The sequence below is a fragment of the Salmo salar genome, unplaced genomic scaffold (assembly GCF_905237065.1).
Source record: "Salmo salar unplaced genomic scaffold, Ssal_v3.1, whole genome shotgun sequence".
Taxonomy (NCBI): Eukaryota; Metazoa; Chordata; class Actinopteri; order Salmoniformes; family Salmonidae; genus Salmo; species Salmo salar.
The window spans coordinates 616,615-639,328 of NW_025548723.1; the positions used below are offsets into that span (position 1 = coordinate 616,615).

Consider the following 22,714-nt stretch of genomic DNA (forward strand, 5'->3'; position numbering starts at 1 on the left):
TTTGTTTAAAATCTATCACTTGATGGTTTCATTTCAGAGACAGAAATCATGTTTTTTTATGCAAAATGCTATATATCTGCCTCACTCTCAAATGTGACCGACCGGCTCAATTTGGTAATTAACTAAATAACTACATATATAGTGTTTTTGGTTTATGTCAGTTTAATTGTTTGTTATGGTATAAGTTGTTATTTTATGATTGTAAGTGATACAATTAACTAGTAATTCTCAGTAATTACTACTTTAGTAAGGAATAACACATTTTTTCAGCACTACTGCAGTTGCTAAATAATTCCAATAGATGGGAACATAAGACCACAATGACATTTCAGAATATTAGTTTAGTTTTCTCCCTGGATACACCACCACTCCCCACACTTCCTGCAGAACCCCTGCAGTACCTCCGCAGACCCTGGATTGAGAACCCCTGATTTAGCAGATGCTCTTATCCAGAGAGATGTACAGTAAGTGCATTCACCTTAAGATAGCTATTTATTTAGGAAATAAACTTAATAAATTATTCATAAAATTGTTATCTCACCTCTTAGCTTTGGTGTCATGTCCCCCAGAGAGATTCATTTTAGAGGCAGGGCCCCCCTCCTCTCTCTCCCCAGAGAGACTCATTTTAGAGCACTGACCCCTGTAAACAGAGATCCAGCATGTTGATTGTGGTCAACACAGTGACAACTAAACAGAGATCCAGCATGTTGGTTGTGGTCAACACAGTGACAACTAAACAGAGATCCAGCATGTTGATTGTGGTCAACACAGTGACAACTAAACAGAGATCCAGCGTGTTGGTTGTGGTTAACACAGTGACAACTAAACAGAGATCCAGCATGTTGGTTGTGGTTAACACAGTAACACCTAAACAGAGATCCAGCATGTTGGTTGTGGTTAACACAGGGACAACTAAACAGAGATCCAGCATGTTGGTTGTGGTTAACACAGTAACAACTAAACAGAGATCCAGCGTGTTGGTTGTGGTTAACACAGTGACAACTAAACAGAGATCCAGCATGTTGGTTGTGGTTAACACAGTGACAACTAAACAGAGATCCAGCATGTTGGTTGTGGTTAACACAGTGACAACTAAACAGAGATCCAGCGTGTTGGTTGTGGTTAACACAGTAACAACTAAACAGAGATCCAGCGTGTTGGTTGTGGTTAACACAGTGACAACTAAACAGAGATCCAGCATGTTGGTTGTGGTTAACACAGTGACAACTAATTATTGACTGTCAATTGTTCTCATGTATTCATTATCTCTTAGAGAAATAAAACATTTACTAACAGACACATAGAAACAGTCAGGTGATTTAAAGCATCACATGAACATGTTGTTGTGACATTTCATCTCCATGGTAACTGTCAATAATAATAATAATAAGTCACTGTTTGTTAAGGTAGTTATAGACAGAACAGCAACAATAATAATAATAATAATAATAATAATAATAACAATAATAATAAGTCACTGTTTGTTAAGGTAGTTATAGACAGAACAACAACAATAATAATAATAATAATAATAAGTCACTGTTTGTTAAGGTAGTTCTAGACAGAACAGCAACAAGAATAATAACAATAATAATAATAATAATAATAATAATTCACTGTTTGTTAAGGTAGTAATAGACAGTACAGCAACAACAATAATAATAATAATAATAATAATAATAATAATAATAAGTCACTGTTTGTTAAGGTAGTTATAGACACTACATCAACAATAATAATAATAATAATAATAATAAGTCACTGTTTGTTAAGGTAGTTATAGACAGAACAACAACAATAACAATAATAATAATAATAATAATAATAAGTCATTGTTTGTTAAGGTAGTTATAGACAGTTCAGCAACAATAATAATAATAACAATAATAATAATAATAATAATAATAATAATAATAAGTCATTGTTTGTTAAGGTAGTTATAGACAGTTCAGCAACAATAATAATAATAACAATAATAACAATAATAATAATAATAATAATAATAAGTCATTGTTTGTTAAGGTAGTTATAGACAGTACAGCAACAATAATAATAATAACAATAATAATAATAATAATAATAATAATAATAATAATAATAATAATAAGTCTCTGTTTGTTAAGGTAGTTATAGACAGTACAGCAACAATAATAATAATAATAATAATAATAATAATAATAATAATAATAATAAGTCACTGTTTGTTACGGTAGTTATAGACAGTACAGCAACACAAGGCCATGTCTCACACGTATTTGTATTCACTAACAGTAGGCTATTTATTGTCTTTCAATCTGTTCTTTTCTAAACATATCTGAGAATATAGACAGAAGGGCTAAAACGGGCATGATTGATCCAAGGAGGAAATTGTTGAACCATTCAGAAAGGTTTTTTGCATCAAGTGAGAGATTTTATATTATTTAAAGTAGACTAGGTTATAATGTATAATAGCAGTTTGTTAGTGATATGCAGATCAAGGTCTATACCTCGGCTATAGCCTACATATCATAGATGACCAGTCTAAACCTGTTCAGATCAACATAATGTTATAGTCCTACCAGTAGCAGGACAGAGAATGTACTGTATATAACCTACATATCATAGATGACCAGTCTAAACCTGTTCAGATCAACATAATGTTATAGTCCTACCAGTAGCAGGACAGAGAATGTACTGTATATAACCTACATATCATAGATGACCAGTCTAAACCTGTTCAGATCAACATAATGTTATAGTCCTACCAGTAGCAGGACAGAGAATGTACTGTATATAACCTACATATCATAGATGACCAGCCTAAACCTGTTCAGATCAGTTCACAGAGAACATCAGGTTTGTCGGCATGATAAGTGATCATAGCCTTATAATAGTTTGTAGGTAGTCTAGACCAACAGTACGAGAGTCTGCCCGTCTTTCCTACATACCAACACATTTATTCAATGTTACCGAGAAATATGTGCCACAGTTTCAACAGCCATTTTTGTAACTGCGTAGACAACACACTTCCTTTCACGTTCATATGAGGAAATCACAAAACTTCTCACAGTCACTGGTGCAGCCGCCTGTTTTCTTGCAGATGAAGTAGCTTTCATAGGCAACTCATTCAACCAGCCTAAACAACAGTAAATACAAGATGTCAAATGGTCAAAAGTGAATCTCAATAGAGCCATCTACATTAGAAAGGGGTATATTTCTGCAGATGTTGGATCTTAATTTGAGCCAGTTTGCTACACCAGGAAAATAATCCTGCAGAAACAGGACATTTGAATTATTGTGTGGATTATAATTAATGAACAGTTTTAAAATGGGAAAGTGGAATTTATCATCTTCAGAAACCTTTTCTAAAGTTTAATTACACTCAAATACACTACAAGTTTAGTTTTTCTGCAACAGGGTGATCAAATTAAGATCCTACATCTGTACAGAGTTTATGTCTTTATCTGAAAAGGGCAGTTTGAGTTATTAGCAATAACATTGCAACTGTCAGCTGATATAAACCTCTGTGATTGGATGTTATAGACCCCCATACATATCCCCATGTACAATTATGTGTACAGATGTAGGATCTTAATTTGATCACCCCCACTGCAGAAGAACTTTCCAGCAATGCAGGAAATATATAACTTGTAGTGTATTTGAGGTTTAAAAAGGCTTCTGAAGTTTGTAATTTCCACATAGAAATTTCAGACTTGAGTTTTCTGTCTCAGTAGTAGTAGACTGTTAGGAGTGTTTTACTGTCATTCACTATACTAACATTACATTTAATTTATCTACACACTTTACAATAATCCCTGGCAGGATTCTCACCTTGAAACTTCATTGCGATTTTTTTCTGTTCTGTTCTGTATATTCTGATGGGTGAGGCCTGAGCTGGAATGTGAAGCTAACTGAAGCTGGCTAGCTTTAGAAAACCAGTATATCAAGCCTGTATCATAGTATACCCCTCAGGCTACGTTCAGGTTTCAGCAAGAGGCAGGTATCAACATGCCGAGTCGTAGGCAACAACCTGGGTTGTATTCATTAGTTTACTCCACAGCCAACAGTTTTAAGATGTTAAATAAAACATCAACCGTTTACTCTAAACGCTGTACAATGTGACCTAAACGGTTTCTGTTGCCAAACGTTTTGCTTTTAGATTGTAGATAGTGTAGGAGCAATCACCCTGGGGCACACAGATGGGCACAGAACGAATTCACCCCACGCATCTAAATTATATCCAAAACATTTTAAGGAGAGTAGGACTATTATAACACTGTCCACCAAAAATATAATTAACTATATGAATACACATAACAATATCATCAACTATATTAATACACATAACAATATCACCAACTATATTAATACACACAACAATACCATCAACTATATGAATACACATAACAATATCATTAACTATATGAATACACACAACAATATCACCAACTATATTAATACACACAACAATATCATCAACTATATTAATACACATAACAATATCAACTATATTAATACACACAACAATACCATCAACTATATGAATACACATAACAATATCATAAACTATATTAATACACACAACAATATCATCAACTATATTAATACACATAACAATATCAACTATATTAATACACATAACAATATCATCAACTATATGAATACACATAACAATATCATCAACTATATGAATACACACAACAATATCATCAACTATATTAATACACATAACAATACCATCAACTATATTAATACACATGACAATATCATCAACTATATTAATACACATGACAATATCATCAACTATATTAATACACATTACAATATCATCAACTATATTAATACACATGACAATCGTCGTCTTACCTTTTATCTCTCAATAGAAACAGAGTCTGAATGATCATTCGGTCGTCGAAAGTTACTTTCGTTTGCTCTGCTCATTTACATATCAGGTTCTACCTGTTCTCTCTCCGAGTCCCTCTCTCTTTACAGCTCTTACAATGTGCCTTGGCAAACATTCTACAACTGTCTGGAAGTCTATTGGAGGGATGTGAAACCATTCTTCCATAAGAAATTACATCATTTGGTGTTTAATTGATGGTAAGTTTTCAATTGTGTTGAGACTCTGACCTGTCCAATGAGCCACATTGATTAAAGAATCCTACAGTACCAAAACACCCTCTCTCACACACACACACACACACACACACACACACACACACACACACACACACACACACACACACACACACACACACACACACACACACACACACACACACACACACACACACACACACACACACATGCGCAGTGCAGTAATTAGAATCCCAGTCTACTGTACACTCCCATCCTCTGCCTCTCTCCATCACTTTCTCTGTGTCGTCTGTTGCTGTCTCTGTTGGTGGGGGTTAGGCCTACTACAATACAACATTCACAACATGACAACACAACTACATAACACCATTAAATACAGTTGGTTACTACAATACAACATTCACAACATGACAACACAACTACATAACACCATTAAATACAGTAGGAATGTAGTTAGAACTCTCAAACTGTTTCCATCAAACAGAAAACAACCAGAAAGCTGGATCAACACATTTAGATTTCTAGATGCTGCACTTTGCTGTTTCATTACCCAGACAGCTGTTTAAGGTCATACCAAGGCAGAGTGCAGTATCAGTATTTTAGGGGTCATAGGTCAGATCAGTGGTCATGGCTGATATGCATGGACTAGAAAACAAACTTTAAAGTCATTTTTCTCAGATTCACTGTTTGTGTAGATGCTGTTTGTCTTTGTAGGACAGTAGTTCAGGTGGCTGTTTGTGTAGATGCTGTTTGTCTATGTAGGGCAGTAGTTCAGGTGGCTGTTTGTGTAGATGCTGTTTGTATTTCTAGGACAGTAGTTCAGGTGGCTGTTTGTGTAGATGTTGTTTGTATTTGTAGGACAGTAGTTCGCTGTTTGTGTAGATGCTGTTTGTATTTGTAGGACAGTAGTTCAGGTGGCTGTTTGTGTAGATGCTGTTTGTCTTTGTAGGACAGTAGTTCAGGTGGCTGTTTGTGTAGATGCTGTTTGTCTTTGTAGGACAGTAGTTCAGGTGGCTGTTTGTGTAGATGCTGTTTGTCTTTGTAGGGCAGTAGTTCAGGTGGCTGTTTGTGTAGATGCTGTTTGTCTTTGTAGGGCAGTAGTTCAGGTGGCTGTTTGTGTAGATGCTGTTTGTCTTTGTAGGACAGTAGTTCAGGTGGCTGTTTGTGTAGATGCTGTTTGTCTTTGTAGGACAGTAGTTCAGGTGGCTGTTTGTGTAGATGCTGTTTGTAGGACAGTAGTTCAGGTGGCTGTTTGTGTAGACTGTTGTTTGTCTTTGTAGGACAGTAGTTCGCTGTTTGTGTAGATGCTGTTTGTCTTTGTAGGACAGTAGTTCAGGTGGCTGTTTGTGTAGATGCTGTTTGTCTTTGTAGGACAGTAGTTCAGGTGGCTGTTTGTGTAGATGCTGTTTGTCTTTGTAGGGCAGTAGGTGGCTTCCCTTGTACCTTAGTCTGCCTCCTGTCTCTCCTATCACCATGGTTGCACCTTCCTGAAAACAATGAGCACCTTCCAAACATACTTTGCTGAAACCTGTTCTGCCAGTTCATGTCCGAATGTTCCATTGTGGTTACCCAAAAAGATGACAAGATAGTTCACACATGCATCATTCAGGGTAACTATCAAACCGATATGTCACATTTTTCTGTTTCGTCCATAACTTGTTTCCTGCTTGTAGCAGGCCGTGTTTACAGGAATCCTTTTCTCTAACTAGAAGTCATGTGATTTCATGAGAATATTTTTCTGCAGTGAGAGTGTGCAGTGTGTGTGCATGTTGTGAGCCAGTGTTGGCATAGGAAAGGGCAGTAATGCATCTTGTTATTAGAGATGTCAAACTGTCCTTGGATGAATGTCAACAATATTTATAAACAGCATTGTTAAATTTACTGTTGTAATTTAAAAATAATCAATGCTGTCATTTTCTATGTTAGCTAGCTTTTAAAATGTTTTATTGTCACAGACAGCGGATTGGTGCAGTGAAATGTGTTGTTTTACAGGGTCAGCCATAGTAGTATGATAGATGCAGTGAAATGTGTTGTTTTACAGGGTCAACCATAGTAGTATGGCGCCCATGGAGCAAATTAGGTGTAAGTGCCTTGCATACATGAAGGGACCTCTCGTGTGCCAGCTGTGTGGTTAGTGAGAAAGCGCATATTGCAAATGTACGCTCCCTTACTAGACGTCCGACTACGTCCGATAAATCCGTGGACGGCGTCGGGCCGCTCACAGGGGCCGGATCTTCCAGGAAGTCATCGAACGGAGTCTCTCGGACCTTCCGTTTCCGTTTAATAAAATTTTCAAATTTTGGTCATTTCTTTGCAGTTCCGGATTATTCCACGGGAGGGCGAATGGAATCATAGTGCAAATGTAACATATATCACAAATCACGACACGGCTTTTTCTCCTAAACGGAAAATAATTAGAAGACGAAACTCGGTCTGCGTGGGTTTGGCATAATGGGCAGTTGGCCCCGAACAGGATGGAGTCGAGGCCTCGACGCTTTTCGAGTTAAGGCTATTTTTCTGGGATTGAAAGTCAAACAGGAAAATAGAGTGCTGATTTGACCGCTTCACATCAAACTACATGAGCCTACGGTGTCAGGAGAAAAGGAACCATGCATTTACCAATGTTCATTTCAGAGAAATTGTACAATGACACATTGGTGATATTCAACAATAGGAGGGTTTTTTTTCAAAAAAGTTACATATCCAGTTGCAGCGTGTTCAGATGAGTCCGTTAAGGCAGGTTTCGGAGCTCTGTGAGATTTCTGTGATTTTCTGTGATTTTCTGAAACAACACACACTTGTTCAACCCTCTGTAAATAAGTCAGTTCTTAACATAAAGACCTAAAACTCAATATTCTATAAGAGCCTAACGTTCAGCTTCCTGTGTCAACCAGAAGTGCCTTAAAATGGTGTCATAGGGGCTGTTTTGAAGGGTTAAAAAGGTCAGATCTTTCCACAACTTCATATGTGTGACTAGGCAACCCTCATGAACTGTAATTCAGTCATATATCCCATCAGATGTCAAAGAAAAGCTCTCTCTCACACACACACACAGCAAGGACGGAGTGACACAGTGCGGTGCTTAAAGACACAAAGAGCCTGCAATGGCATTACCATTATCTCTAGGCTGTGCCGAGTTCAATGAGACGCCCCGCTTGACCGTAGCTCGCTCGGTCTGAGCGCAGTGACCGTGAGAAAACTAGGCCCAAAATGATGCCTGCACCAATATGTCAAGTGCTTTTGGGTGACAGTGAGAGAACCGTTAGGGTTAGAAGCACAATTCAACCTCAGGAGCGTTCCTGAGGTCCTCCCGATCTGTGCAAGCCTAACCTTGACCCTGTGGCATTAACCCTTCACAGTGAAAAGAAGGTGTTTAGATCAAAAAGTGTGCAATGACTTCTCTCCCCATAGGAATACATTGACAATTCTCCTAAATTCAACCTGAAGTCTATGTGGGTTATGAATGCCTTATGAACCTGTCTTCTATAACAATCCATCAGGCTACTGTGAGGTCTACCTGTGTCGATTCTAAGGTTCCTGGAGCAACCGGAAGTTGTTAAAATCACCCTAGAGCTATTGTCATATAAGCAACCTGCAGATAGTGAAAATCACGCAACTCAACCATCTGTCATTCAGTCAATTCTTAAGGTAGAGGCTTCATATTCAGGATTCTGTTTATGTCTACCCCAAAGACAACGTGTGTTGAGTAAGAGCTTCCTGTGACAACCGGAAGTTGTTAAAAACAGCCTAGAGCTATTGTCATACAACCTGCACATAGTGAAAATCACGCAACTCAACCATCCGTCATTCAGTCAATTCTTAAGGTAGAGACTTCATATTCAGGATTCTGTATATGCCTACCCCAAAGACAACGTGTGTCTATTCTTTTTGCAAAAAAAAACAAAAACACACACACACAGCTTGGCCATAGGGACATAGTGTGGGGCTTAGAGGCTTATACCGCCTTCAATAGTTACTTTCATTCAAACGATTCAAGAACCGTCAGACCTAGAGCTCCGAAATTTTAGAAACCTGTTCTAGAGCTCAAGTCGATAGTGCACGGGGATTTATGTGGCTCTAGAAGGTTCTCAGACCAATAAACCGCCTCGTGCATTTGCAATATGTTCAATTCATTTTGAATATCACGGACATGGCGACATGTAGAAATGTCCCAGAGTCGCAAGACTAGGTGCATTGAAACCGCCTCGGCCCATAGAGACGGACCCCAATGTCTCTGTCCGATAGCTCATTCAGGGACCCCGTAGTAACGCCCTGAAAAAGTGGATTTTCAGCACCAATTAAGGCCATTGCTCGGGCACCGAATGACCTATCGAGCCTCACATAGGCCTACACATATTGTCAGAGCTGGACCCGCAGCTATAATGTAACTATGTGTTTTATGTTTTTTTATGGTTAAAATTGAAAGCACTGTGAATTATGGGCCTTCTCTGACATATGTGATAGTTGGCTTCTATACGGGTTGGAAAAAAGTGGATTTGGTGTCAGATGGTATCAGTTTGGTGTCAGAATGACATCTAATTGACTGATGGATGCTGACTGCTGGGTGACGAGCAATGGAGAGGAACCACAGTCACTGCCCGGCCATCCCGAGTTCATCGGGCCAGTCAATTATGCATTTCTGCAGTATTTTTGAGCATGCCTAAATTCGTGATGCTAAATGCCCATTCATCATATTGCAAACGTAACGCACAATATTGCAAATGTAACGTGCATTTGCAATATGATTCAACAGCAAAAAATATCACCAAAGTTGACATGATGAATCATATTGCAAACGTAATGCGCAATATTGCAAACGTAACGCGCGTTTGCAATATGATTCAACAACAAAAAATATCACCAAAGTTGACATGATGAAATCAACACAATGAGCGATAGAGGAACCACAGTCACTGCACGGCCATCCCCAGTTCACTGGGACAGTCAATTATGCATTTCTGCAGGGTTTCTGAGCATGCCAAATTCGTGATGTTGAGGCCCATTGAAACATATTGCAAATGCGCATCCCTGCACATGGTGACCCGAAATGGGTTACCAGGATTAATTTTTTAGAAGGGTTTTAAATGCCTTTAGGGGGTGCAAGGGGTCCACGGTTGGGTAGGGAGCACCTTCCATCAGTGCCCGTCCAATATGGGGCGCCCCTAGTCATTTTGGACATTTTTCAAAAAAAATCGCTAAAAAACGACAGTCCCACTTCTCTCATGTCACCATCAAGCCATGGAGAGGAACCACAGTCACTGTCCGGCCATACCGAGATCATCGGGACAGTCAATTATGCATTTCTGCAGTATTTTTGAGCATGCCTAAATTTGTGATGCTAAATGCCCATTGAATCATATTGCAAATGTAACGTGCAATATTGCAAACGTAACGCGCATTTGCAATATGATTCAACAGCAAAAAATATCACCAAAGTTGACATGATGAAATCAACACAACGAGCGATGGAGAGGAACCACAGTCACTGCACGGCCATCCCGAGATCATCGGGCCAGTCAATTATGCATTCTGAGCATGTCAAATTCGTTAAAAATGTTTAAAGCAACAGAGTCCCACTTCTCCCTCATCATACATGACAAGTAGACCATCTGCGTTGATTCATGGCTTAACCTAGGGCTATATATCATTTGGGCAGTATAAATGCCATTTGGACTATGGTTCACTGACTTTTGGGTATGGAAACCGACTTCCTATGATCGTACATGGCAAACGGACAAACATCCTGATTTGGCACATTCAATACTTTCATACATGTATAATTGACAAAAAAATAATTGGACATTTCATTTGCACATTTCTAATGGCATTTGGCAAAAAAAAAGAAAAAAATATGTCACTTTTGACTTCCTATGAAATCATATTCCATATGCACAAATCATATGCCTTATCCACAAGCAAATATGTCACTTTTGACATCCTATGAAATCATATTCCAAATGCACTAAACATATGCCTTAGGCACAAGCAAAAACAACCCAAAAAATTATGTCAATAAAATATGTCAAAAGCACATCCATACAGCTCTTATACATGTGTAATTGACATAAAAATCGAAAAGAATTCGAAAAACGGTCCAGAAACCACTTTTTAAGGGGTTGAAAAGTTTTCAAAAAATATGTCATTTTTTTAAAATTTGACTCTTGGGTCTTGAATGGTGTTACATTTGCAATATGAAAATTCACTGCGGAGAGCTCTAGCCATCTCTTGGATATTTTCTGTGATTTGGCACATTCAATACTTTCGTAATTGACAAAAAAAAGCATTGGACATGTCATTTTGCAAAAAAAACAACAAAAAAAAGTCACTTTTTTCCTATGAAATTATATTCAAAATGCACAAAAAATGTGCCTTGTGCACAAGCAAAAGCAACCCCAAAAACGACGTCAATAAAAAACGTCATAAGCATGTTCATACAGCTCTTATACATGTGTAATTGACATAACAATCGAATTTTTTTCGAAAAACGGTCCAGAAACCACTTTTTTAAGGGTTGAAAAGTTTTCAAAAAAACAAACATTTTATCAAAATCTGACCCTTGGGTGTAGACTTGGGTATCATTTGCTGTATGAAAATCCACGGTGGAGCGCGTTCGCCCTCTAAAGGAAATTTGGGGTGTTACAATTGGCAATTGCCATCGGAAATTTGCCATATGATTTGCACGGAGATGGACCACTTTTGGTGGTATTTACAATCGTGTGTATGATTCGTGCCCTGCCAATATGTTCCCATGTTATTTTGTCCAAATCAGGGGGGTTTTCCCTTACTCAAATATGGGAGTAATCCCTTTTATTACCTCGGGCTTCATTAAATTTTACTTCTGGTATGGTCTATGATTAGATTTCGGCAATACCTGTATTGGAATTACCCCTTTAATTAATCCTACATCTGCTGGTTCTTGTGACCATAAGTGCTCAGGGACTATTTGTAATTCTAATTCCTGTTCTTCTGTTAACAGGTAAATTCTGTTAACAGGTATGCCTCTCCTCAGTTATACCCTCCTCGGATTATACCCTGATGAAGACAGCTTGGCTGTCGAAATGTTGCATCAAAGCAACGAAACATTGCATCTGAGCTCCTAGGGTGTGCGGCTCTCCCTTATTTTCATGCCTCTCCTCAGTGCCTCCCACATTCACTCAAATGTACCACAGGAACACTATTTGCTCTCCAATTTAGCTTCCTACGATATCTATCGGTTGATGGACTATGCTGATCTCCACTCATCATGTCTGCCCAGTCTGTGATTCTCTTTCCCTTAGATATCCACTGAAATGTCCTCCCACCCTTCTGAAGGTTCTTTCGCAAGAGAGACATGGGGGCCACACCTTTCCCTGAACAGTCTTTGTGTCTGAGGCTGTGGCTCTACTTCCCCTGCTGCATGTATACTGTCATAGTGGAACCACTTTAGCCCTATAATTCTCTCTGTGGTTTTAAGTAATGCCTCCTTATAGACTGGATTGGGGCCTGGGTGTCTATTATACCGGAGAGGGCAGTGTAAGTCATCGGGGGGCATCTTAGTGAGGCCTGGTACTGCATCATCTGCAAGTTCCATCAAGGTTTTAGGATTATCCGTTACTCCCCCCCCTTAACAGATCTTGACTATACCAATAGCACGGTTCCCCATCCCCGCAAACTACCATGTTATCTCGAACTATGTATGCCATCATTCCCCGTTCAATGGGAGTGACAGCTACATTTAATTTGGTCATTACATCACGTCCCAGCAGGTTCACAATTTGGATATCAAGACAGGGACGGTTGCCTCCCCTCCAGACTGCTCATGTTTTAAATTGATTGGTGAGGACAACCTTTCCATGAATTGATGTCCATGAAGCTGAGGGAACTATAATCTTTTCCCCATATATTCTTACTCCCTCAGGTTTATCAGCAGCACAGATCGCTGTACGGCATGCTCCTGTGTCACAAAGAAATTGTATTTTCTTTCCCATTACCGTCAATATCAAATGTGGTTTCTGTTCCTGTTGTAATGCCAAATCAATGGTTGCCAATTCAAACACTTCACAATTTGGTTCTGTTACCCCCTCGTCTAGTTCACTCAGATCTTCCCCCTCCTCTGAATCTAGTCATGCCTCATCCTCTTTTTCCTCCTTCCCTGAATCGGGCTGTGGGCGCCTATTGTTCTTCTCTCCCTTCCCACCCCGATTGTCACGCCTGCCTTTTCCCTTATGTCTGCAGATACGGTGATTGTGTCCTACTTGGTTACAGTATTTGCAGGGTGTTTTACAGTCCCTGGCGAAATGTCCTGTTTTATCACAATTAAAACACCGCTTCTCTCCGTCTCTGTCATCGTGTTTCCCTGTTTTCCCCTCCTGTCTACAGAGTCTCTGCTCCTCCCCGCTATTTCCCCTAGGGTTGCTACCAGGTACTCTGCTCTTTTCTGTTCTTTTTCATTCTGTCGTTTTTTCCCATCCTGCTCATAGTGAACGGCATATCTCTTTACCTCTGCCAGAGTTGCTGTTCCCTACCCTACTAGAGTCTTTTTTATGGTACGACTTATCTCTGGGCGCATTCCACTGAGGAACGCTATTTTCAGTTGTTGGTGATATGCTGTATCGTTCCCCTGGGCTACCGGTGGCTCTATAAACCCACCGTTGGCATTGAAAACATATTTCAGCCTCTCTAGGTACTGACTTATGGTCTCACTGTCTCCCTGCTTACATTCGTGGACCTTGGAAAACTCGGCATGTCGGTGATAGTGTTCCCTCAGATTATTACACAGCTGTGCTATTTTGTCGGCATATGGCCCATCTGCTGCCCAGGGCAATACCACCAAATCATTATGTCCAGGTACCCACTGTCCCCGGACTGCTGCCCAGTCCTTCCCCACCAGCTGTCTTACTGCTCTCTCAATCTCCCCTGTGTCTAGCTTAAAGCTGGCTGCTAGACCTTCCAGATCTCTTCTGAACCCTTCTATACCTGTCTTAGGATGCACTACACCCTCTACGGCTCGGACCACATCTCTCTGTGTCCATGCCCTGCATACATCCAGAGTGGCCAGTGCCCCATCATCCCCAGCCCGTGGGTTTGGCAATGCTATCATAGGGTACTGGCCACTCTCCCCATCCTCCTCTATCCATTCGGAATCTCCCTGGCTTCTTTCTCTCCTTTGACTCTGATTATGGGGATCAAGTCTACTGAGGGCCTTAGGTTTTCCACACTTATGTCCTAGTCCCCGTCTATCTTTTTCCCATTCTTGGGTTAATTTTCTGAACTCTCTATCCTCACACTTTCTCATTACTAGCTTAGTACTCTCCTCTCTCAACTTCAGTAGTTCCTCTCTCTCCTTTCGCTGTTCTTCCAGCAGCCTTCTCAGGGCTTTGACTGTCCTCTTCACTATCTTCATGTCTATGTTTTACCATTAACTCTAGCTTTTCTACATCTAAACGTCCATCAAGTTCGTACTTCTTTCTGCATTTTGGGCCAAAATAAATGTTCCTTTTATCCTTGGATTCCATATACCTCTCATCCCCGGTTAATTCCGGGACCTCCTTTGAGGATTTACCACCCATGTTATTCAATTACCTTCCTTGTTATTATGCTTATTCTCACAATCTATGTGTGTGCTTTTACTGTTTTTATACTTAAATCTTACAATCTATATATTTTAACTTGTCCCAGACTACTTCCCATATATTTTTACTAGTCCCAGACGACTTCCCATATACCCCTAATAGTCCCAGACTATTTCCCATATATTTTGAATAGTCCCAGACTATTTTCCATATATTTTTACTAGTCCCAGACTACTTCCCATATTCCTCTAATAGTCCCAGACTATTTTGATACGGGGTAGTTTCTTTTGGTAATGGCCTCAACTACCTTGAGACATTGCGGACCCAATTTTGTTGAATACTCAGCCCCCCGTTTTATATTTATCTAGATACTTTGTTACTTTTGAACTTTCTCTATATAAACTTTTTTTTAAACGGTATACTGAATATGAATCCTCCTGGAATTTAGTAATTATCACCTTACCTACACCGATGTATACGTCTAATGCAAGTTTAGATCCTACCCCCAAAATCCCTGAATAAAGACTACTGACCTTGTTCTTGCAGCTGAGAATTCAATGTAGGTTGGATCTCGTCACCACCTCTGTCGTGTACCAGTTCACCACTGGCCTGAAATAAACCCTCAATTCAGAGGTCAGGTCTTTGTCTTACGGATCCTGGATCCGCCCGTGCATGGTTTCCAGCAGTTCCTTGGGACGACAGAGGCAGGTATTGAGATCCGACACGAAGGACCAAGTTGTCACGAGAATTTTCATCCCAATGTTATTAACTCAAAACTCACTATATGCCTTGACCAATTCCCCGGGGGTTGTAAGGCCCCGGTTAATAGAAGAATTCGACAAAGTCGCAGAAGTCTGCAAAAGGTTAGTTCTTTATTCAGAGAGCTCTGAATATCATACAATGTACACAGGCTTTTATACCTAACATTTGGTCATAACATATGTCATACTCCTTACAAATGCCCCTCCTCTTCTTTAACCTGTCTGGGCAGTATTTTCACGGCCGGATAAAAAAACGTACCCGATTTAAACGGGTTACTACTCTTTTCCAGTATATTCGGATAGAAAACACTCCAACGTTTCTAAAACTGTTTGAATGGTGTCTGTGAGTATAACAGAACTCATATGGCAGGCCAAAACCTGAGAAGATTCCATACAGGAAGTGCCTTGTCTGGCCATTTCTTCTGCTTCTGTGGCATCTCTATTGAAAATACAGCATCTCTGCTGTAACGTGACAATTTCTAAGGCTCCCATAGGCTCTCTGAAGGCGCCAGAAAGTGGAACGAGATCTCTGCTGTCTCTGGGCAGGGTCCAGCAGCTCTGTTTGTGAGTGGTCAGGCTGGTGGCTCAGAGACAGGAAATGCGCGGCTCCGAGAAGTGGCCATGTTTTTCTTTCAGCCTTTGAACGAAAACAACGTTACCCGGTTGGAATATTATCGCTATTTTACAAGAAAAATAGCATAAAAATTGATTTTAAACAGCGTTTGATATGCTTCTAAGTACGGTAATGGAATATTTTGAAATGTTTTGTCACGACATGCATCCGCGCGCCACCCTTCGGATAGGGACCTGAACGCACGAACAAAACGGAGGATATTTAAACATAACTAAGGATTATTTTGAACCAAAACAACATTTGTGGTTGAAGTAGAAGTCCTGGGAGTGCATTCTGACGAAGAACAGCAAAGGTAATCCAATTTTTCTTACAGTAATTCTGAGTTTAGTGAACGCCAAACTTGGTGGGTGTCAAATTAGCTAGCCTCTGATGGCGGAGCTATCTACTCAGAATATTGCAAAATATGCTTTTGCCGAAAAGGTATTTTAAAATCTGACACCGCGATTGCATAAAGGAGTCCTCTATCTATAATTCTTAAAATAATTGTTATGTATTTTGTAAACGTTTATCAAGAGTAATTTAGTAAATTCACCGGAAGTTTCCGGTGTATGCTAGTTCTGAACGTCACATGCTAATGTAAAAAGCTGTTTTTTGATATAAATATGAACTTGATTGAACAAAACATGCATGTATTGTATAACATAATGTCCTAGGAGTGTCATCTGATGAAGATCAAAGGTTAGTGCTGCATTTAGCTGTGGTTTTGTTTTTTTGTGACATATATGCTAGCTTGAAAAATGGCCGTGTGATTATTTCTGGCTGGGTACTCTCCTAACATAATCTAATGTTTTGCTTTCGCTGTAAAGCCTTTTTGAAATCGGACAATGTGGTTCGATTAACGAGAGTCTTATCTTTGAAATGGTGTAAAATAGTCCTATGTTTGAGAAATTGAAGTTATAGCATTTTTAAGGTTTTTGGATTTCGCGCCACGGAAAACAACTGGCTGTTGAATAGAGTGGGACGCTGACGTCCCACCTAGCCCAGGGAAGTAAACACTGTCAATGCTTATTTACAAGTATTCTCCATCACATACATTGCTTATCATATCCTGCCCCATGTTACATAATCTACTGCAAGCCTAAAGTTTTCTCCCCTCCCTGGTTGGGGAGACCTTCTTACCGTTATCAGTTTCACAGTGGTCACAAGTTGTCTGCTGTCTGTTAACAGTTCCCCTTTTCCTTGAAAGTCTCACTTATATTGCTAAATAGTAAAGTCTTAGCTGTCCTATGCACACACAGTTATAGAATTAGTATTATTATCACTCAGTTATACATTTTCAGGGTGGAATCATTTAGTCAAAACCTTAAACATATAAATTATTTTATCAGTTAGTGCATAATTTTAGCTGGGTTTCTGCTTTTGATGACACCAGTCCTTGCATTGAAAATGGCTGTGTGTAATTTCTTTGTACTGTCCTAACATAATCTTTATGCTTTCGCTGTAAAGCCTCTTTGAAATCGGACAATGTGGTTGGATTAAGGATATGTTTATCTTTCAAATGGTGTAAAATAGTTGATTGTTTGAGAAATTGAAATGATTAGATTTTTGCTGTTTTGAATTTCGCGCCATGCTATCTTGTCAAGCAATCCCGTTACTGGGATCCTATCTCGAAAGGGTCCCCAACAGGTTAAACCAAACCTTGTATTAAGGGACCTAACATTAAGACAGTAAACCAAACCTTGTATTAACCTGTCTGGGCTAGGTGCAGTATTTTCACGGCCGGATAAAAAAACGTACCCGATTTAAACTGGTTACTACTCTTTCCCAGAAACGAGAATATGCATATTATTAGTAGATTTGGATAGAAAACACTGAAGTTTCTAAAACTGTTTGAATGGTGTCTGTGAGTATAACCTCTTCGAGTTCGCCCAGGATAGGGGGCGCTACAGCGCGTTTTGGAAAAAAACCGTGCCCATTTTCAACGGCCTCCTACTCAACCTCAGAAGCTAGGATATGCATGTAATTAATATATGTGGATAGAAAATACCCTAAAGTTTCTAAAACTGTTTGAATGGTGTCTTAGTATAACAGAACTCATATGGCAGTCAAAACCCCGAGACCGATCGTAACAGGATGTGGAATTCTGAATTGCGCATTCAACTTCAGCGCTGTGCCTATAACTCACACTGTGAGCAATGGTTCATTGAGCACTTCCTATTGCTTCCACTAGATGTCCCCAGTCTTTACAAAGTGGTTTGAGTCTCCTACTGTCAAAACTGCCTGAAAGAGAGGCTGTGGAACGCAGTGACATGGAGAGGGCCATCACCATTATGACGCTGGCGCCCCTGTCTACCCCCACCTTTCGAAACGTTTTGAAAGACAATGAAATCATCCCCCTTGAATGTTACAGGATCTGTGGTTGTAAAAGGCCCGAGAGATAAATGTTATACAACGTTTGACATGTTTGAACGAACCTAAATGTAAAAAAAAATCAATTTTGGTAAGAGAGGTTTCGCGCTCACGACGGTACTTGTGTTGCAGCCTTCAGGACGCCCTAAACAGATCAAGCTATTGGGACATAATGGATTAACTTTTTCGAACGAAAATACATTTGTTGTGGACCTGGGATTCCTGGAAGTGCATTCTGATGAAGATAATCAAAGGTAAGGAAATATTTTCAAAAATATACAAGACTAGATTTGATATGCGATTGTTCCAAGATGGCGCAGACCTGTAACGTTAGCCTATTTTTCTGAGTATGGCATCCCCTTTCATCGCAAAGTATGATTACCCAGTAAAGTTATTTTTAAATCTGTTATTACAGGTCTTTCAAGAGATATTCATCTATAAATCTTATAATGACAATATTACATTTTAAAATTGTTTTCGAATAGTAATTTAGTAAATTGTAGCGCTGTTTCAAATGATGCATTTGAGGAAAAATAGTTAGTCAACGTCACGCGCCCGATGTAAAATGCTGTTTTTATATATAAATATGAACTTGATAGAACAAAAAGGCATGTATTGTGTAACATGATGTCCTAGGTGTGTCATCTGATGAAGATTGTCAAAGGTTAGTGCTGCATTTAGCTGTTTTTTGGTTATTTGTGATGCAGGTGGTTGGTCGGAAAATGGCTATGTGGCTACTTTTATGATACACTCCTCTAACATAATCTAATGTTTTGCTTTTGCTGTAAAGCCTTTTTGAAATCGGACAACGTGGGTCGATTCAGGAGAGGTCTATCTATAAAACGATATAACATAGTCCTATATTTGAAAAGAAAAAAATACGACATTTTGTTATGCTAATGGCGATAGGATTTTTCGATGGATTTCCGTCCCGCAGAAGGGACGGGCCCATGAGGAGGATAACAGAACTCATATGCCAGGCAAAAACCTGAGAAAATTCAACCTGGAAGTGGCCTGTCTGAGAATTTGTAGTTCTTCGTTGTAGTCCCTTTCAAAACTACAGTATCCCTGGGGTTACGTAGCACTTTCTAAGGCTTCCATTGGATCTCTAAAGCCTTCAGAATGCGGATTGAGGCGTCTCCTGTCTTTGGGCAGAGTATGGTAGCTCAGTTTGTCAGTGGTCTGCCTGGTGACTAAGAGATTGGTGATGCGCGGTCCCGCGAACATGCTGTTTTTTCTTTTCCTTTTTGAATGAATACACTATTGTCCGGTTGGAATATTATCGCTATTTTACGAGAAAAATACCATAAACATTTATTTTAAACAGCGTTTGACATGCTTCTAAGTACGGTAAAGGAACATTTAGAATTTTTTTTGTCTCGATATGCATTGCGCGTTACCCTTTGGATAGTGACCTGAACTATGGATTATTTGGAACAAAAACAACATTTCTTGTGGAAGGAGATGTCACGGTTGTCGTAAGGAGTAGAGGACCAAAACGCAGCAGGAATGTGGATGCTCATCTTGATATTTTTTTTAAATAAAGAGAACACCAAAACAACAAAACGAAGAAAGCACGAACAACAAAACAGTCTTGTCATGCTCACACAGGCAAAACAAGAAGCAATCTCCCACAACACTAAACCAAACAATTACCCATATATAGGACTCTCAATCAGAGGCAACGAGAAAGCACCTGCCTCCAATTGAGAGTCCAACCCCCCATTAACCTCTATGGGCTAGGCGGGACAAATTCGTCCCACCTACGTAACAGCCACTTGAAGCCTGTGGCGCGATTTTCAAAACCTTAAAAATCCTATTACTTCAATTTCTCAAACATATGACTATTTTACAGCTATTTAAAAACAAGACTCTCGTTAATCTAACCACACTGTCCGATTTCAAAAAGGCTTTACAACGAAAGCAAAACATTAGATTATGTCAGCAGAGTACCAAGCCAGAAATAATCAGACACCCATTTTTCAAGCTAGCATATAATGTCACAAAAACCCAGAAGACAGCTAAATGCAACACTAACCTTTGATGATCTTCATCAGATGACAACCCTAGGACATTATGTTATACAATACATGCATGTTTTGTTCAATCAAGTTCATATTTATATCAAAAACCAGCTTTTTACATTAGCATGTGACGTTCAGAACTAGCATTCCGGGGAATTCGCTAACATTTTACTAAATTACTCACGATAAACGTTCACAAAAAGCATAACAATTATTTTAAGAATTATAGATACAGACCTCCTCTATGCACTCGATATGTCCGATTTTAAAATAGCTTTTTGGTGAAAGCACATTTTGCAATATTCTAAGTACATAGCCCAGGCATCACGGGCTAGCTATTTAGACACCCGGCAAGTTTAGCACTCACCATAATCATATTTACTATTATAAAAGTTTGATTACCTTTTGTTGTCTTCGTCAGAATGCACTCCCAGGACTGCTACTTCAATAACAAATGTTGGTTTGGTCCAAAATAATCCATCGTTATATCCGAATAGCGGCGTTTTGTTCGTGCGTTCCAGACACTATCCGAAATGGGAAAGAAGGGTCGCGCGCATGGCGCAATTCGTGACAAAAAAATTCTAAATATTCCATTACCGTACTTCGAAGCATGTCAACCGCTGTTTAAAATCAATTTTTATGCCATTTTTCTCGTAGAAAAGCGATAATATTCCGACCGGGAATCTCCTTTTCGGCAAACAAAGGAAAAAATCACAAAGACGGGGCAGTCAGGTCATGCGCCTAAGCCCAGAGTCCCTTGATCGGCCACTTGAGAAAGGCGATAATGTGTTTCAGCCTGGGGCTGGGATGACGACATTCAGGTTTTTCCCGGGCTCTGAGCGCCTATGGACGACGTAGGAAGTGTCACGTTAGAGCAGAGATCCTTAGTAAAAGATAGAGATGGCAAAGAAGTTCCAGAAATGGTCAGACAGGCCACTTCCTGTAAAGGAATCTCTCATGTTTTGACCTGCCATTTGAGTTCTGTTATACTCACAGACACCATTCAAACAGTTTTAGAAACTTTAGGGTGTTTTCTATCCATATGTAATAAGTATATGCATATTCTAGTTACTGGGTAGGAGTGGTAACCAGATTAAATCGGGTACGTTTTTTATCCAGCCGTGTCAATACTGCCCCCTAGCCCTAACAGGTTAACCTAAACATAGAAATACAACAAACCAGAAAGAACATAGAAATACAAAACATAGAACATAGACCAAAACCCAGAAATTATAAATCAAACACCCTACTACATACACCACCACCCCGAACCACATAAAACAAATACCCTCTGCCACGTCCTGACCAAACTACAATAACAAATAACCCTTATTACTGGTCAGGACGTGACAGTAGCAGTCTTGGGAGAACATTCTGACGAAGATCAGCAAAGGTAATACAATTTTTCTAATAGTAATTATGAGTTTAGTGTGTTCCGAAGTTGGTTTGTGTCAAAATAGCTAGCCGTGATGGCTAAGCTAAGTACTCAGAATATTGCAAAATATCTATAATATCTGTATCTATAATTCTTAAAATAATTGTTATGTATTTTGTCAACGTTTATGGTGAGTAATTTAGTAAATTCACAGGAAGTTTTGGGTGGGAATGCATATTCTGAACATCACATGCCAATGTAAAAAGCTGTTTTTGGATATAAATATGAACTTGATTGAACAAAACATGCATGTATTGTATAACATAATGTCCTAGGAGTGTCATCTGATGAAGATCATCATAGGTTAGTGCTTCATTTATCTGTGTTTTGGGTTTATGTGACATATATGCTTGCTTGGAAAATGGCTGTGTGATTATTTGTGGCTATGTACTCTCCTAACATAATCTAATGTTTTGCTTTTGCTGTAAAGCCTTTTTGAAATCGGACAATGTGGTTAGATTAACGAGAGTCTTGTCTTTAAAATGGAAGTTTTTGGATTTTTGAGGAATTTGTAATTCGTGCCACACCTATCATTGGATATTGGAGCAGGTGTTCCACTAGCGGAACGTCTAGATGTAAGAGGTTTTAAGGGACCTAACATTAACTGCCTTGTTCAGGGGCAGAACAACAGATTTGTACCTTGTCAGCTCAGGGATTTGAACTTGCAACCTTTCAGTTACTAACCCAATGCTCTAACCACTAGGCTACCCTGCCGCCAATGAATTCCTGGACTTTACAACAGGGCAAAATACAGCCCAGATGACATGTGATGTGATGATGCGTCTAGGCCTTCCTCTGTCCCAACTTCCAGGACAAACCTATGAGGGTAACACAAACATAGCTGGATGATTGCAGGGGGTGCAAGACATTTAAAGGAAAGAACA

At 39.4% G+C, this 22,714-nt stretch overlaps 1 long non-coding RNA gene across 1 annotated transcript; it reads right to left on the minus strand.

The window, feature by feature from the left end:
• Nucleotides 1–595: 595 nt before the first annotated feature.
• LOC123733243 (uncharacterized) lies at nucleotides 596–4,887 on the minus strand. The gene is made up of 3 exons (XR_006763675.1): nucleotides 4,846–4,887; nucleotides 3,048–3,115; nucleotides 596–640 (listed from the first exon to the last, which is right to left on the minus strand). It is a non-coding gene; the product is annotated as an uncharacterized lncRNA (long non-coding RNA).
• Nucleotides 4,888–22,714: the final 17,827 nt, after the last annotated feature.